Source organism: Sinocyclocheilus anshuiensis, unplaced genomic scaffold, assembly GCF_001515605.1.
Source record: "Sinocyclocheilus anshuiensis isolate Anshui unplaced genomic scaffold, SAMN03320099.WGS_v1.1 scaffold1788, whole genome shotgun sequence".
Classification (NCBI taxonomy): domain Eukaryota; kingdom Metazoa; phylum Chordata; class Actinopteri; order Cypriniformes; family Cyprinidae; genus Sinocyclocheilus; species Sinocyclocheilus anshuiensis.
In genome coordinates this window covers 70,573-89,452 of record NW_015557169.1, presented here as the reverse complement: position 1 = coordinate 89,452, position 18,880 = coordinate 70,573, and the positions used below count along the sequence as shown (strand labels likewise).

At 41.8% G+C, this 18,880-nt stretch overlaps 1 pseudogene; it reads left to right on the top strand.

Annotated features, from left to right (window-relative positions):
• The window catches only part of LOC107678342 (1-phosphatidylinositol 4,5-bisphosphate phosphodiesterase beta-1-like), an 84,499-nt pseudogene that overhangs the window by 5,794 nt on the left and 59,825 nt on the right, over window positions 1–18,880 (top strand).

The following is an 18,880-nucleotide window of genomic DNA, read 5'->3' as shown; positions in this document are numbered from 1 at the left end:
AGCAGCGCGCGCTGGAGACCGCTGCGCCCTGGGACTCTGGCAGGGCTAACAGATCGATCTTCCGAGGGCACTGAGGCGAGACGGACAACGTGTAATGCGGTGTGCACCGCTCCACCCCAGTAGGGGCAGCCCTCTGAAGTCCTGAGACTTCGGCGTCAGGACTTCTTCGCCGAGGACTTCTTAGCTTTAAGGACAGCCCTTAAATCTTGTTTTTGCTTTGAAGTCCCCGGCCCAGAGCGCTTATACTCCCGGTCCCGGCGCGGGGGAGCGCGGGAGGCGACGCTCTGCTTTTGAGCCTCCCTATATGAGGAGCTGGTATGCGGAGGGGGCTGCTCCCGATCCACCTGAGATCGACGAGGGAGGAATCGCTGGAACGCCGCTGCTTGTTTACGGGCCTCCTGGTACCTGTCGACGACCGAATTGACGGCGTCGCCAAACAGGCCAGAAGGCGCAAGCGGGGCGTCCATTAGGCAGACCTTGTCTCTCTCTTTCATGTCTGACAAGGTCAGCCATAGATGCCTCTCCGCTGCCACCATAGCTGCCATAGACCTGCCAATGGCATGGGCGGTCTCCTTAGTGGCGCAGAGATACAAATCAGCGGTCCTCCTGAGCTCTGTAATATCCTCAGATTTTACCTGCTCACCCTCCAGGTCGGCTTGGTACGCCTGTAACACCGCCATGGTGTGCAGACACGCACCAGCCTGACCCGCTGCCGAGTACCCTTTGCCCACCAGCGCTGAAGTCGTGCGCAGCGGCTTGGAGGGCAATGCCGGAGCCTTTAGAGACGATGCCGCGCCGGGAGACAGATAGCTCGCAAGCGTCTGCTCTACCCGGGGCATCGTCTTATAACCGCACTCTTTCATCCCCGCCACATTGCCATAATAATCAGAGGCGGGAATAAAGAGGCGGGCCGAGAATGGTCTTCCCCACGACTTCGACACCTCGGTGTGGAGGTCGGGGAAAAAAGGCAGGCTCCGGCGCGGAGGTGGTGGCTTAACACGCAGAAACCGCTCATCCAATTTGCTTTTCTGCGGCTCAGCCATCTTCTCGGCGGGCCATTCGATATTCAGTTTGGCCACGGCACGAGTTACCACCTCCAAAAGCTCCTCATACTGGGGCGACTGAGGGGGCGATTCCTCATCGACGCCCACCACATCAACCTCCTCGGAGGAAGACAGGCGGAGCGCCGAGCTCGCTCCCCGGGGGGAAGTAACCGCAGAACGGGCTTCCGATCCCGGTGAGCGAGCGCTGGATCTGGCGGGTGAGGAAGAAGATAGGGACTCGCCCGTCTCCATTCCCTCCGCCAGTTCCAGCTGCGAACCCCACGAGCGTAATCGCCGCTCCGCCTCAGCGGAAGCGGGACCCGCACCGCGGGGAACGCTTGCGAAGGCACCCTCAGCAAAGAGTGCCTTCCGGGAGCGGAGAACATGCATCGGAAATCGCTCGCAATGCGGGCAGTCAGCTCTCTCAAGAGCTGACTCAGCATGCTCCGCTCCCAGGCAGACAACGCACAAACTGTGTGTATCCGCACCCGTAATGAAACGCGGGCAGGGAGGAACACACAGTCTGAAACGCTGGCTGCCTTCGCCCCTACTTAGATGGTGTCTCTTATCATGTGCTTTAGACATATTTCTTTTATTTTTTTCTCTTCCCTACGGGACAGACAACACCAAATAGACTCACAAACAGATATCAGACTGACACACACACAGAGCGCTTGCTGAATGACAAAAAGCTGACGCTGGTCTCACCGCACGTGCTTTTATAGCCTCCTGGTCATTACGTCACCCGCCGTGACGTCTCGCCCATCTATTGGTCTGATTACACACGAGGTTCAGAGCCCGTCACGCTGAAGGGCGTTCCCCTAGCGTTTTCGACGCAGCTCGAGTTCCTGAAGAGGAACTGGAGGGTTGCTGTCTTCTGGCAAATGTGACACAAGAACGTCAGTATTTGTCTTTGAGAACAGAAGGTTGTGGATCGGCAGCGTTCTTGCGATTTCCTTCCACTGCGCAAATGCACAAATTTTCTCTGCAATGCCATTTATTAATTTATTAAGTTTTCCAAATTGGCACAGAAAATTCCAACAAAATTAGTTTGCCCTTAGCAAATATCAGGTTATCATGTACAATAATATTTTGACATATAGGTTAAGATGTTTTAACAGAAAAATAAAGAAAGACGTGAGGTGAGAAGTGATGATAGTAGGGTTAGAATTCAATTATTGCTGTCTTATTAAAATAATAAATAAAAGGTCTCTATACTACATAAAAATATACAGTATGTCTTCTTTTTTTTTTTTAAAGAAAATCTAATCTTCTCTAGTTTTAACATCTTTAATCAAGGCAGAGCAGGTAGATGGATTTTTTTCTGCATGCCAACAGTGTGACGACTCCAACTCTACGCCGATTTTTACACAGCTCCACCCTGTCACTTCTGACACCAAGCAATGGCATTTTTTTGAAAGCATTGAGGTTTGAGGAAGGGCTGATTTTCTGACAATGTAATTACTACTCACCAATGTAATTATGCATTACAAAAATTATTCTGTAAATATGCAGTATTATATACAGTAGATATACCACTAACAGAACATTTAAGTCAGCGCTAGTTGCTAAAGTCAGATTCAGCTTGCACATTTTACTCTGTTGGAGTTCACATAAAATTGTATTGCGTATGATGATGAGCACAGATTTTTTAGCTTCAGACTCAGATTCCATCTGGTCCATCAATATTAGACATCAGATATCAGATATTATTGATATTTTGAGTCGATTTTAGACATATGTGACTTGGTCATTTAGTGCATAATGCCCACTTTTTCTCTGTAGCCTTTTACAAAGTGGGCAAGTTGTATGATGTTCAGATTTTAGGAGTTGAGTGGTGTTTTCCAGCCTTTACTGTTCTGTTTAGCACTGCAGCTTTTCACTGTTTGCATCACTCTGCTTGCCTGTGTTTGTTCCAGACAGATATTTCTTTTAAATAATGTGCACTGATGGATTTTGTGCTGTGAAACCAGTGGTGTATAAAGTACCTGAAAGCCATACTCAAGTAAAAGTACAGATATCTTACCAGAAAATGACTTTGGTAGAAGTTGAAGTCACCGTTTAGAATATTACTTGAGTAAAAGTCTTAAAGTATGGGACATTTATTGTACTTAAGTACGAAAAGTATTTTTAAAATCTTAAACATACTTAAGTAATGAAAGTAAAAGTACAAGTAAATGCAAAATCGAAAAGAAGCAAATAAATAATATAAAAAATGTTCATATATGGCTTGAGTAGCAAGATTGTGTTCCGTTTTAACTCTTTCTTCCATTTTGTATTTGTGGGTAAGAATAAGAAGCACTTCATCCGGTACTTAGTGTCTTTCATTCCAACATAAGAAAACATTTCTGGAATCTGCATCTGAAGTGATATTTAGATGTATCTATCTGGTTTATGTATCTCAGAGGGGACATGGATGCATTTAAACTGCAATTACAGATGCATAAATAGGCCTAATGTTTTGTTTTTAACATAAAACGTTGAATACTGATATTTGAAATAATTTAAAACATGAAAAAATAGTGGAAATGTGAAATTAAAACCGCACATCATTACAACACTTACCATATTATCGCAGAAGATATACTGTATATCGCACACCCCAGACTCGACTTGAGAGGAAAATGAATCATCCGCAGTTGTGCGCGCACTGTTTGCACGTGAGCAAAGGTGTTTTTAGGAATCTAACTTGTAAACGCCAGACCACTGATTCGTCAAACCTGCTTTCCTGCAGTCCGTGTTCTTCTGACTTCTGACTATTTTGTAGTAAGTAACGAATATGCTTCGGGAAAATGTAAAAGTATACGTTTTAATTAGGAAATGTAGTGGTGTAAAGTAAAAGTTGGCTGAAATATAAAAACTCAAGTAAAGTACAGATACTCCCAAAAAATACTTAAGTACTGTAACAAAGTATTATTACTTCGTTACAATACACCACTGTGTGAAACTAGATGCATGTATTAAGAGATGAGGAAGTGTCCTTTTGAATGTCATGTCGTGGTTTTTAAAGATGTCCTGCACGTCATGCTAATAAGTGCTTTTCTGTCTGATTCTTGGCAGTGCTGTGCTCCTCTTCCCAGGAACAATCAAATAATCAGATATCCCCAGCAGATCAGGTTACAAAGACTAAATGAGACTGATTTGAAAACAAACCATGGAGGCGATTTGCTAACGATGTTTTGTTGATACAGTTCTGGCACATGAATCGTCTCTCGCTGTCATGTAATCTGTCTCAACCCTCCGCCTCTTGTGGCTTTACATCTAGTTTGTCCATCGTATAATCATCTGACGTTGTCATTTACCTGCTGTCGCTCCCAGTAGCTTTAGGATTATTTTGGATTAACTTTGCCTCAAATTTGTCTTAAATCCCTAAAAGTAAGATGTTATATGAATTTATTGGGTTATTTCAGTTTGTTTGTAAGAATTACAACATAACAATACAATACATATTACTATACTAGATATGTGCACTAGTTTTGAAGTGACACACCAATGATCGATAACATAATCTATAATCGGTCATATGGCGCTACCCTATCTAAGGTCTATTATGATTATTATGGTAATCTGCAGGCAGTGCAAAAAGGCGGCCTTTTATGTTTTTCCCTGAGTCTTCAGCCATTCATTCAGTCAGACAGAGAACTCCAAAAACTGTCATTTTCTTCTTAAGAACATATTTATGAACTAAGAATTTTTTGAAAATTGCACTTAGTAGCATTCTTACAGACTTCTTGGAATTTATCTTGGGAAATTTCTTACCTAATTTCTTAAGAAGATTTTCGTGAATCCGGCTCTGGGATTTTATGTAATTTGTTATTAGTGTAGGTTGGAGCGTGTGCATAGAACATATGTGGTGTGTCTACTTCTGTGGCCTGTGGAGAGTCGGCGCTCTTCAGATTCCTCAGTAACAGGTTTCTGCTCCTCTCAGCTGCTCTGGGATCAGGATTGAATGCGGCACTGACCGCAGCTTCTGCTCCCGGAGTCTGTACTGCTCTGACATCCATCCGCTGACCCTCTCTGCATCCATTCCCACAATGCAGCACTCGCTAACTGCTCGTTTTAACAAGCAAACTGTGGTCCATTAAAGCTCCACAGAAGGGTTGTGTTTTGACGTGAAGCATCTGTTTTTGACTAGCTGGATACTGCAGGCTGGTTCAGGTCCACTGAGCGTGTCAGGATTTCTCTCTCTGTCTGTCTCTTTGTTTCAGTTTTAAGGTGCTTTATTGGCATGACAAATATTTTAACATTCATATTGCCAAAGTGTTGCTCCATGCAATTAAAACAAAATGCCAATAATGTAGCTCTAATGAAGCTCTCTCTCTCTCTCACACACACACACACACACACACACACACACACACACACGTTTACTTAGCTATCTAAATGGGGACATGCCATAGGCGTAATGGATTTTATACTGTACAAACTGAAACTTTCTGCATTTTTACAATTTAAAAAAAACTTTGTTTACTTTATTTTTATACTAGTTTTACAAATGAGGACGTCCCCAAAGGGAGGTTTTTGGAGATTTTGTCAGGTTTAGCTCACTTTTGGGTACAAATTTGTCCCCAAAATATGGTTAAGTAGGTACACACACACACACACACACATGTGCTGGTATGCAAACAGCAGTGGCTAAAGGTCTCTGAATTCCAGTTTGGATTTGGATAAAAGTGCTAAAGTATGATGTGGTCGCTGTTGTGATAGTGGTGTTGATCTGAAAGCTCGCTGTTTTTTTCCACATTGCAGTACACATGTAGGATAAATGTAGAGCATGAAAGAGAGCAAAAGTTCAGTAAAATGCTTGATGGGTCTTTGAATGTGTAGAGCAGAGGAAATACAGCATGCTGTTCTTCTTCACAGTTCAGAAAGAGAGGAATGCAGAAAAGGAAGGAAGCGACTGCAGCCAGGATCCAAACGTTTTCAGTCACACCGTCCGTCTCCGGTCATCACCGCTGCTCCCCTGCGTGTCGTGTTGAGGAGAGCCAGCACATCTCTGCACTACAGGAACTGTTGTTTAAATACAGCCATATTTTGTTTGCAGAGTGGAACAGGAATGTGAAGTGGGTGATGTGTTTTGAATGTCAATGTCTCCCAACCCCCCGGCTGTAAGTGAGCCGATCATTTGACTAAAGCATTTGCATGAGGCTACAGGACTGTGACACATTGCTCTGCTCTGTGGATCGCAGCAGGATGGACTCTCATTAGGGGAAATTGGCAGCAACTCTTAGACAAAGCAGCTTACAAAGCCTGCATTTATGATCCCATGAGCCTGAGCGTTTCTAATGAGTGATGCAGGTGTAGTGGCCAACCCTAACATGACAGAGTACGCCTCTGTGCCTGATCTACTCCTAAAGAGCGCATGCAAGCAGAATAGGGGTGCGTTAAAGGGGTCATAGGATGCTACATGCACTTTTACAAGTTGTTTGAACTGAAATGTGTGTTGGCAGTGTGTGTACACAACCACCCTATAATGATAAAAATCCACCCTGTGTTTTTTTTTAAATCTGGTTAAATGTTTTCCCCTTTCTCAAATCGAGCCGATCTCAGATGCCTGTCTGTGTGACGTCACACAGACAGGCCCCTCCCAGAGCTCATTAACATTTAAAGGAAAATGCTACAAAAACGGCTTGATCTGAAAAGAGCTGTTTTTGACAGGGTAAAAAAGGTGTTTTTTACACTACCATTGAGAAATTTTAACCAAACTATGTTACAAACTTTTCATTAAGACCCTAAAGAATCATATCAACTTGTGGAAAATGGGCATCCTATGACCCCTTTAAGATACTATCCCTGCTTGACAGGTAGCAAAGGCACACAGATCATGTCACTGTAAAGCCCTATTCGCACGGGATTAGTATTACCTGGTGAGCTCCAGTCATTTGTAATAATTGCGGAGGTTGTCTGTGATCTTAATCCTGTGTGAATCGGCCATGTCTGTAATTTGTAATGTAAAAATTCCCCCGCAAATGACCTACCATATTTCGCCGAACTCCGAGGTCCTGTGATAATATTAGTCCCGTGCGAATCGGCATCTCTGTGATTCGGCCAGCATTTGACGGGTCACTTATCATTTTTCGAGGTTTTTGTTTGCTGTGCGCCTTTTTATCCATCTTTCGCTAAGAATGGAGCTGCGTTGGAGTGTTTGATAGTATTTTGGGTGCTGTTATATCGCTACACCATACAATTTGCAGAAAGAGAAAGCTGAAAAGGTTTTGAGGTTAATGTGTTACAAATAAATCAAGCATAAAGCTTGAGATATTATTTTAACACAGCGCACGAAAATATATTAATTTCTTTTTTTTAAATCCATCTGGACCATAGAACAGGACTCTCAAAGCCTTGACATCCGGGTATCCGGGAGACAAGTCAGTAAATTCGAGTAAAATCACAGGCTTCGCTTATCCCGTGCGAATGCACCACACGAAATTCAGATGTGGGGGGTTAATTTCAAAATGACACAAGGTCCCCAGATAATACTAATCCCGTGCGAATAGGGCTTAAGTTAAGTATCAACTTTGTCTCAGATGTTTCTCCTAAGATTCCATTGGTGAAATCGCACAATTAATGTGGCTGGCACAGCAATAATTTGATGTTGAATGTACAGTATGAGCTCATTTGATTGTAGATTTTGGCATCTTGACAAATCTGAGCACAGTTTACATTTATTCATTAAGCAGACACTTTTATTCAAAGACACGTACAAATGAGGTATACAGCAAACAGTTCATATTATAAAAACTACAACATGAGAAGACTAGCAATAAAAAAGTTTCAGACATCGTCTCATAGTAGTACAAGCTAGAACAGGTATATATATTTGTTTTTTTTAATGCAGTTAAATGCTTACGGAAGAGATTAGTTTTCAGCTGTTTCTCGAATATTGTCAGAGATTGAAGATTGTTCCAGCAGCAAGGAACAGTGAAGGAGAAAGTTCTGGAAAGTGATTTTGTGCTTCTCTCATTCTGGAGGTTTGATTTGTACATGCTGGACATTGCAGTAGGGATATGCCGGTATCAAATTTTCATGTTGCGATTAATTGCTAATGCTTTTATCACGGTATACGGTATTATCACGGTATTGAACTTTAGTTTAAAAAAAAAAGTGATAGAAGTGCCCACGATAACAATATCGTGCATACTCATTACCGTGATATATCGCATTACCGAATACCGGCACAAGTCTACATTGCAGTAGTCCAGTCTAGAAATAACAAGGGCCTGAATGAGTAGTTCCGCTCTAGGGCTTAAACTACCAGATGTTGAGCAACGCAAATTGCATGCTGTCATTATAGGAGTGTGTAAATCATTCAGTTTGGGGTGGACTATACCCATTAAGAAAAGTCTTCATTTTACTCTTCATTTAATCTCGTTGCTGTCTGAGAATCAGTTTAGATATGGTGAGCATGTGTTTTAAACCACGACCTGGTTCTTCTAGCACCATTTCTTCTCCTGCTCCTGCTGAATCGCCAGTAGTTCAAACACTGTTTTTGCCCAGCGATGCACTTTTATCTGATTGTCCTGGCAGGCACCTCAGTCCCTTTGTCAGCATAATCACAGCTGGCAAAGAGTAAATCTTCAGCCAATCTACTGAAATTGAAATGTGCTCTATGCCAAGTTGAAATGGCTGCCCTCCTTTTCATCAAGTGAGCGCAGCTGACAGGAGGAGAACTTCGCAGCGCTCAAGTCTTTGCTTACTACGAGAGACACCTTCACTGCCAGATCTTGAAAACTTGTGCCACACAAATGCAGCTCTTCAGAATCATAGCCTCCTTTCTTCCAAGTCAAGTCAAGTCACCTTTATTTATATAGTGCTTTATACACTACAGATTGTTTCAAAGCAGCTTTACAGTGATAAACAGGAAAATAATGATTCAATGATGGTTCAGAGATCAGTTCTGCTGTAAAGCAGGGCCAAAAAAAACAATACTGTCATTGTTCAGCTGAGGTCAGTTTAGTGTTGATTGGGTTTTGTTCAATAACTGAGCATAGATCATCAATTATAGTAGTGCAATTCAGCTGTAAAGAGCTCTGGAGAAAACAATGATCATCACCAGCTCCATTCACTTGTTTTCTTGTTTTCTGCCCTGCACTGTCTGATATGCTCACAGATATGCTCACTGCACTTTTGCTCAATGAATCCAGGCTGTACTGTGAGAAGGTCACTTAACATCAGCTCACCAGCACTTGGCAGGTCTCTCGTACTCTCTCCAGAAGAAAAGGTCTGTTCACAAAATAAGGTGCAGGGCAGGTCTTTGGAAGAGGCTGGAAGAGATCACTTCACCTGTGGCCTAACCAAAGTTTACTGTCCACAGCTGACAAACACGGTGTGGGCCACGATATACAATGACATATAGCAGAACAGTCTAGGACAGTTCCTCGTGTATTAGGGAAGTGGGGTGGCTGTCCAAAGCATTAGTTATTAGTCCTGGTGCAACACACAGCAGATGACAAATCTTGGACATTGCTTTGACGAAGATGTGTTCATTGTCAAGAGAAAAACAATAACTATGCTGCATAGATTGCAATCAATCAGTTGGAACCTAAATAAGACAGCTGTCTCTGCGTCATGTTTTCTTGCCACACAGGGAAGATGAAGATGTGCTCTCTATTTTTCTCTGCCTTCACTTTGTACATGAGCATGACCTTATGCCAGATCCCAGATGGCCACAACCTCTCATAAAGCACATTGTGAATTCACACACTGTTTGCAGGTTAGTAGTGTTAAGTTGCTTGTGTAACTGCAAACTATTTTTACGCTGACTTTGACTGTTGAAATAACCCGATGTCCAACGGATCTAAATATACAATGTTTGCTGAAACTATTAAGCAGATTAATTTTTTTCATATATATGTAGCAGCTCCTGGCATTTCAGTCTTTGTGTGTAGGGGTGTGTGTGTGTTTGTGTGAGAGAGAGAGAGACAGAGAGAGAGTTCAGTGTGTGTGTGTGTGTGTGTGTGTGAGAGAGAGAGAGAGAAAGAGAGAGAGAGTTTAAGTGTGTGTGAGAGAGAAAGGCACTTTAAACTGTGCATGTAAAAGAAAAATGTAACACAGCTTTAGTCAGTAATTTCCTGCTGCTATATCAGTACAGCTTTGCTGTTGACAAGTTACATGATTTAATAAATATTTTAACTCCTAACCTACCACTAAAGTGAGAAATGTGTCAAACTAACTGATAATCAAAGTAACACTACTGCTCAACACTGATTGAGTCAGAGGATGGCTTTGATTATCGTTATAAATGGGAAAAAAGATCCAAATGCAAATAAAGAAATAAATAATGTATTATTTGCATTTAGACATTTATTCATTCCAAACTTACATGGAAAAACCAAAATTACTGCCGCCTTCTCTGTGCTGTGAGATCAGCACATAGGCATCTATATTATTAAAAGTTTTCAGCAAACTAATGCTGATTTGAATAGATTCAAAACAGAGAACTGTACAGCAGCTGGCTGACTTTCATTTTTCGGTGTGGATTTGCATCACACTAAACAGACCGTTGACTCAAAGCGTGAGATCTTACAATGGCTGCAGCAGGAGACGGTCAGGACATGTTTGTTAAAGATCTGCGCTTGTAAGTGAAAGTACCACCATTATGCCCTTGAGAAAGACACTTAACTTAAGCTGAGGTTACTCCTCCATTCAGGACGTGTGAATTTGAGCTGGTGTAGCTAGTGCATTAGTGTGTCAATAATGCAGAAGGACAATAGTAAACACTCAATTTTCAGTTAAAGGCAGTTCATCATTGAATTCAGTGATGTCATCATCCAGCTCAGTTCAGTTTAAATAGTATCTGTGCAATCAAGTCCACGATATCGCTGGAAATTAAGTGTCCCCAACTAAGCAAGCCAGAGGAACCAAAACTCCATCGGTGACAGAATGGAGTAAAAACCTTGGGAGAAACCAGGCTCAGTCGGGGGCCAGTTCTCCTCTGAGAAAGAAAAGTCACTTAAAAATTAGATTGGATTTGGATTAAATGTTTCAGACGCTTCAGTCTGATTTGGTGAACTGGTTCATATATCATTAGGTATTCATTTTGTGTTCCCCGATACACTTTTTTTTAAATCTCAAAGTGACGGTAGCCACTGACTTGCATTTTATGAATCACCAAAGAACCCGGTTTCAGCTAAAAATCTTCTTCACTGTTCTGCTGAAGAGAAAAGTCACCTACATCTTGGATGGCCTGAGGGTGAGTAAATTCACAGTAAATTTACACTTTTAGATCAAGGGTGCCCAATCCTGTTCCTGGAGATCCAGGTACCTGCAGACTTCAGTTCCAGCCCGGCTCCAACACAGCTGTCTGTAATTACCAAGTGCTCCTGAGGAGATTAATTAGCTGCTTCAGGTGTGTTTGATCAGGGCTGGAGCTGAACTTGGCAGGACCGTAGATCTCCAGGAACAGGATTGGGCAGCCCCGCTTTCAGGTGAGCTGTCCCTTTCAAGGCACGGTTTAGCCAAAGCACACATTACATTGGCCTCTGTGAGCGTTTGGTCAAAAATTGAGCTCAGAGATGTCAGATGTCAGGAAGGGCTGATGTTTATTGTCCATCAACAGTCGTAATTCTCACTGAAATCATGCTGCTATTGCCAGAATCACATTATAATACTTATTTTAGTCTACAGCAGGACTACCTTACTCACATGGAAATGTGCAGCCATACATGCAGCATTCGCTCCTGTAGTGATCATTGTCCTGCTGCTGTAAAGATGGAACAAGTTTTTCCACAACATTTCCAACATTTCTCAACTCGACACACAGGTAGATTTGAGCCCTGCATTCTGTGGACATTTTTAGACGGTTCGTCAGTAGTAGCACGTCTGCTAGATTTTTACATTTAAATGCTTATTAACTTAAAAAATACTTTGAAAGTGTAACATCATTACACCGACTCCTTTGATCCCTGACTGTGTTATAATATTTTTAAAAGGCCAGTCTAAATCTAGCTTTCTATTCTTCAAAGGTCTTTTAATGCCCAGGTACCAGAATCCAATTTCTCCTCACCGTCACACTGTTCTCTGGTTTGTATTAAAGTTAATCCAAGATCTGAACACCAGCCTCCAGTCTGCTGGGGAGAGACGCTTTATTCACACAGTCTTAATTAATCCTCACTTCAAAATCTGATAACAAGGTTTTTGATGAATAGATTTTGTAGAAACAGCACTTTTGATTTTTCGTTTACGTGACTTTGATTTAACTCACTGGAGATTGCTTTGTGTCCCTGTTTGAGGTTTTGCATGTATGGAACTAGGATAAGGTAATGTTTTTCACACTTTACAGTAACTAGTGTTTCGGTGATGACTCAGTCTGAACCCTGAAGGATTTGAGGTAGTTTATCTGATCTGTGATGGTTGAAGGACTGGAGGAGAGTTTTTGGTTGTTCCTTCCTTTTCCCTTGATCCTCTTCTTTTGCTCCATTTCTGCTTTCTCTTTTAAGTGTGTCAGAGATGTAGGTCACACGTCTTTTTTTCTCGTTAGCAGTCAATTCAATTTGGAGAACGATAAGAGGGTATCAAATTTAAACGGCAAGCAGGTGCTTTGGGGCCGGCGCTGACACACGGGCCTGTCATACCTAAAATACTGGCCCCCTGCGTCATTGTTCCTCGAGAGAGAAAGGAAAGAACAAGAAACTGATAACAACAGCCATTACATCCAGCATTAAAATAGAAACAAATAGAACGAACAATGGCATGTCACAGGAATAGTTTAAGCATCAGAAACCTATCTGCAGAAATAACGTCTTCAGAGCACAAGGTTTGGCTTCCGTGTCTTTGTCTCTAACTCCAGAGAACTGTGACAACTTCTCCAAGATACTTGAAACAACCTATCTGCATGAAAAATACGGTACTGTTAAGACTTGAAAAAATGCTGTAAAGTGAGGATGTTTTTTCAGGTTTTTAATTCAACGATTGACATATTAATTAATATTAATCTCCTTTGGTAACACTTCACACAGCTTTAAGTCAGTTTGCATGTAGTTTGTTTCAAGCATATATTTATACATAGATTATAAACCCTCCAAGATGTACACAAATATAACAGATAAAAGATCTTATTCTTTTATTTAATATCAAAAGATCATCCTGTTAATCCTTCATATTGTGTGTAATAGTTGTGTATGAGACCCTTGTTCTAGTGAAAGCTGGATCTCCTCGTCACACAGTCACTGTTGAGAAGAGCTCAAACGTGCAGAAAAACTAAGAATGTGCAGGAGCTGGAGGATTTTTCTGAAGGACATAAGGAACAACTATCACAGAAATCAATGTGAATTGAATCTTTATTGTTTTAACAAAGGGTGCACCGATAGAGTCTCTGTATTGTGGACATGTAGTGAGAGAACATGATATTGTGATTCACAGGGTTATTTTGAAGCTGAACTGTGGCTAACAGGGCTGCTTGTCATACCGTATAGGACTAATTTAGATCCTGAGGCACAGTTGAGTCTTTGCTTACCAAAGCTCTGACATCCACAAAGACATCGGCTGGTTTAGTGGTGGTTTTGCTTGACGTTACCTGAAGCATGGCAGACGGCACAGGATAGTGTTGCGCTGGCGTAACGAGAGCAGAGTTTTAAATAGATGGAGACTGACCTTGATACGGCAGGTAATGATGCTGCTGACGTACACGTTGCTTTGACAGCATGTCTGCTGCTGACTGTACAAATTCTGTCGTTCTTTCCTCTTCCTGACAGTGAAGGATTGTTCTGGTCACGTCAGTCCATATTCCAACTCAGGTGTATATACAGATGTGATGGACTTTATACACATACATCTGTTTGGGTGTTGCTCGCGTGCCAGTGACTATCCCTCTATAGGTGCCATAGGTTAACAATTCCTCTGTTCCAAGATTTTATATTTAATTGCCCCCAAATATCACATTTAAAACTGGGTGGTTTTTAGTCAGAATATATTACAATGCAGTCAGAACTTTATGTGGATAGTAAGAAGTCTGACTACACTCATATGCTGTGATTTGGTTTTCGATGCAAATGTAAAAGCTCCAGGCCTTCACAATAACTCACTGTCACCCTAAAGAAGACCCATCTACAGATCTGTCCCATCATGCGATGAAAAACTTTCTGGCTTAAGACATAAAGGCCCGGTTTCACAAACGGGGCTTAGCTTAAGCCAGGACTAGGCCTTAGTTAAATTAATATATTTAAGCAACTTTGACAAAAATGCCTTAGAAGAAAACATTAGAGGTGCATCTTGACACAGAACAATGACACTGACATATTTAAGATATGTCAGAGCAAGATATTTTCAGTTGAGACAGCTCAAACATGCATTTTAGTCTGGGACTAGCTTAAGCCTTGTCTGTGAAACCGGGGGTAAAAGTCCTCTTCCCCAGATATAATCAGCTTCCTTTTGATTCATTTGAGTTTAAAGCGGAGGGTCTCCCTCAATCAATGTAGTGTTGGCTGTTTGCAGTGGGAGGTGTTTCCAGTCAAAGGTTAGCATTTCCAGCCTCAGCATAAAGGTCCTGCTTTGAAGTGTTTTTAAAAAGACCCAGCACTGTGTGAAGCTGCCAGTCATACCTCCCCAGTGTGTGTGTGTGTGTGTGTGTGTGTGAACAATCATCTCTCCCATTGCAGGAGATACACAGTGGGGCCACATGAGTTCAAATACATTTAACTCTACAGCTGCTCATTATGTATTCATAAGAATGGAAATGTGGCTACAGTACCTCTAAAAACAATGCAAGGGCAGTTTAGTTTTGTTGGTAGATGTTACACAACCATATGCAAACTTTACAGCTCCCTCAACCATTTCCCTTGTCCTTTATCAATTATTTAAGTAATACACAAAATCAGATAATTTTCAGTGCCACCAACTGCGGCTCTCCTACATCTTGATGTTTTGCGCTGTAAAGACAGAATGCACCATTAACATCGATCATTACATCACAAACCCTCTTATTACTCACAGAAACTGTTCTGTTTTCATTTCCTTCTCGGCAGGTCTATAAAACTGCACCATTACACTCATGAGAGGCTAGGAAATATATTTGCATACAGGCACATGTGGTTTTCTGTAATGTGTAACCAGATTTTTTTTTTACTCTCAGCATAGTCACAAGAGACTGTATTAATGACAATCGTATGTTTAGGTGACATTTGGGTAAATCAACATAACAGAAGGGAATATAAGGTTCTGCTCAAGGGTATCACATTAATTCAGCGTGTCTCAAAGAAAACACTTCATGACTATCTGTTAAAGAACCCACCGAATGCTATCAAATCCCTCTGTTGACTCTTGAACTTTGGACTTTGTTTCCTGGTGGACTGATATAAAGCTGTGCATTCAAACTGCAGGAGCTTCCCTACAGCAGCGATCCGACTGGAACCGGACATTTCAGCAGGTCATCCGTCTGATGTCTAGCTTGATCATTTTGTGCTCTGGATGCAGACACAGTGGCTACGTTTACATGCAACCAAATAATCCATTTGTAATCGGATTGACGGCTCAATCGGACTGAAAAACCTAAATGTAAACACCTTAATCGATCCGATTGAGCTCGATCGGAATGAAATTTCTATCGGATTGAAGGGGGTGGTTTATTCCTTTTCTAATACGATTGAGAGTGCATGTAAACACTCGATCGGATTGAACCCCGAAACTGAAAGAACTGCGCAATGTGCAATGACGCAGAAATAGCAAAATGGCGTATAATGCGCAGAACGAGCGGTTCTTACTTTTGAATAAAGTTTTGTATAAATGCGTGTCCTGTCATTATAAAACTCTCCTTTCACTCGCAACCGTGAAGTGGAGCAGGACAACCTCCCACCAGTCATTGTTTTGGATTCTCATCCACAGGCAACCCGTTTTGGGCGCGGGGAGGGGCACTTTTACAGCATGATAAATATGAGCAGCACGGCACAGCGGTTTATATATATATTTATCCATAAATTAATCAATATTAATTCTGCTGTTATTATGTGCAAACAGTGAGAAACTCTATATTTATGCAGTGTACGCATGTAAAAAAATCAATTCCGATTTGAAGCTTGTGACATATTAACACGCACATCAACCCGATCACTTTATTTAGCGTTCATGTAAACACTACATTCAGATTCATCAATCGGAATGAATTCAGTCCGATTGAACCAAAACTTGTGCATGTAAACGTAGCCAGTGACAGGTAAAACAGATTAGAAGCGGTGCGCATCAACTTCAGTCATTAGCTCCTCCAAAATGTTGATGTTGAACAGAAATCAACTATTTTCCACAGCCTATAAATGTCAGTTTTCATCAGTATCCATTTCAGCTTTTGTGAACAGAAGACAGTGTGGAGGACAGGACTGGCCTCGTGTCATTGTGTCCTGTAGAGCGTCACTTGCACCTTTGCGTGTGGCTCTTTTATGAAACAGAGTTTATTTAAACGTTTGTCTCACTGTTTTAAACACTTCTCAGAGACACAAACAAAAGGTTCTGAACCCTGACCTTAGTCAGCTGTAGAGAGCGTTATCATCGTATCATATGTTGATATGATAAAGCTACTGAACTTTGTTGTGGTCCAGTACAGTGGACTGCAGTAGACAACGTCATGTCCACATTTAGTATTTTCTTCTGGATCCAAACATGCATGATCTCACTGATAACACTATTGGTAACTGCTAACAGGAGTATTAAAAGTAAAGACATTTGAAGAAATGATACATTCTGTCAACATTTGCTCTGTCTGAAGTCAGTGTTCAGAGGTGCGTGAAGACTATTCAGAAACATTCATTTTGTCTTCCACTGTAGAAACAAACAGGTTTGTGAGGAATTCTCATTCTTGGTAAACAAAGTTAAGAAATATCGCTGGATATGCACAGATGCACGTTTGTACATTCAGGATTGAAATTCGATCAATCCACAATGTCAAATGACTCGCAACATGTTATAATAGCCGGTGATGTTTCTCTTGAGGCGTCTTTTCCCAGCAGTCTCTCCATATCTCTCGTTCTCAACATCAATAATGGATCTTTAAAGGTCCTTCAATCCCTGCTGATATTTAAGCTGTGGTTATAAAGTGAGCGTGGCTCTGGTTAAATGCTGCTTTCATTCTGGACGGCTCATCTGATGTGCATTTAAGGTGTTTGCTTCAAAAACAATGTTTTCTGCCCCTCTTTGTCCCTTACTCTGTAATGATTGGCTGACAACGGCCTTGACCTTCCTCTGACCCGTACGCTGTCACTTTAAGACACACAACGTCAAAATCTTTTATTTCAAAAGAGCAAGAAGCAACCTGTTTCCCATCATATGTCATGATTATATTTATTTCGATTTATTACATTATTGTCTTTCATAATTGTGCTGTGGACGCAAGTTTAAACACGCTGTTCTCATAATACTCATAAATCTCATTTGTGATTGCAGGAGACCGACCTGTTAGACGTGTCGCTCATCAAGGATACGAGAAATGGGAGATTTGCCAAGACGCCAAAGGTAATAATACAGCATTTACATGTGTTTCTGTGTCGATCATTTGTTCTTGCAGCCAAGAGCTGAGCTTGTGTTTGTACTAACGCTCCACGAGATGAAACTGAACAGATGCTGTTGTCTGTTCATTCCTGCTGCAAATGCTGTATGATTATTAATTCAGGGATGTCCTGAGAGGAGTATGCTGACAAAAAGCAAAAGATATGCCAGTAAGATTTCAGGTTTCACAAACAGCTGAAGAAAACTGGAGATCATGTATGTGAGTGCATGAAATACAACCATAGATTTGCTTTAGCTGTCAGAAACAACACATTTGAGAGCGTCCAGCATCTCGCAGCAGTTGCGGTGGACAGAGAAGCGTTTAGATGATTGCACTTTGAAACTGGAAAGAGCCGATGGTTTCCAGTTCCCAGAATTCATGAGTGCTGATGTGAGAATAGCGTCATTGTAGAGCGCAGTGGTCTGAGACGTCGTGAGATGTTGAAGAGCATCACGAGAGCTGCTGAGGACTGATGAGATTATCCTGTTTACAGAGCAGCGGTGGCATAGGCCACTTCAACAGTCACTGCTCAGAATATGGAAAAACGCTGTTTCCCACGTCATGATAGTGGCCTTACAGCAGGGTCAAAGATTGATGGCTGGAGAGAGAGCCGTGTGTGTGCATCACATCGTCTGAATGAAAGCATTTAGTCACACAGTATCTATGAACACTCATGAACGCCATTTATAAAGATCAATGAGCTTTAGATACTTTGATTCGTAACACTCACAGAGGATTCAGCTCCAGATCAGTAGAATGATGAGCGTTTGAACAAGGGTTAAATGCTCCAGCTCTCTTCCAAGCGTCACATGATGTCCTGTTGTCCCATAAAATCACTCGTCGGCCACATGCTCAGAGAACAGAACTTGCTTTTGCGTATGTGAGCGGTTTTGATTTTCCGTTTATGCCTTGGCTTGCAGCAGTCGGTCCTGTGGCGCTGTCCGTTCACATCATGACTCATGAAGTCACCTGACCTGAATATAAAACAGCCACCAGAAGATGATGGCATCAGGAAAACCCTGCCGTGAGATGAGTGTTGACTAAACTAGACCGCAGATGACAGAAGTTTCCTCACAGAACGCTCCTCTGGCTGTGGTATAAGAGATATGGTAATACCGCAGTACTTTTAGTTTGTCAAGGTAATCCAGGCATCCTGTGCAGTGCATTGGTCAGGTAATGTAGGTTAATTAGCATTTACATTTAGTTAAAAGTGGCTATAAAACATCAGCTCCAGTGGCGCAGATGAATAAGTGTGTGTCATTGGCTTTTTGACTCGATTGACCCGGGTTCGATCCCTCCTTTTGCCGAACTTTTTTTTCCTCCCTTTTCAAATCTCGTATTAGCAATGGATTCTATTTACACTAAGTGA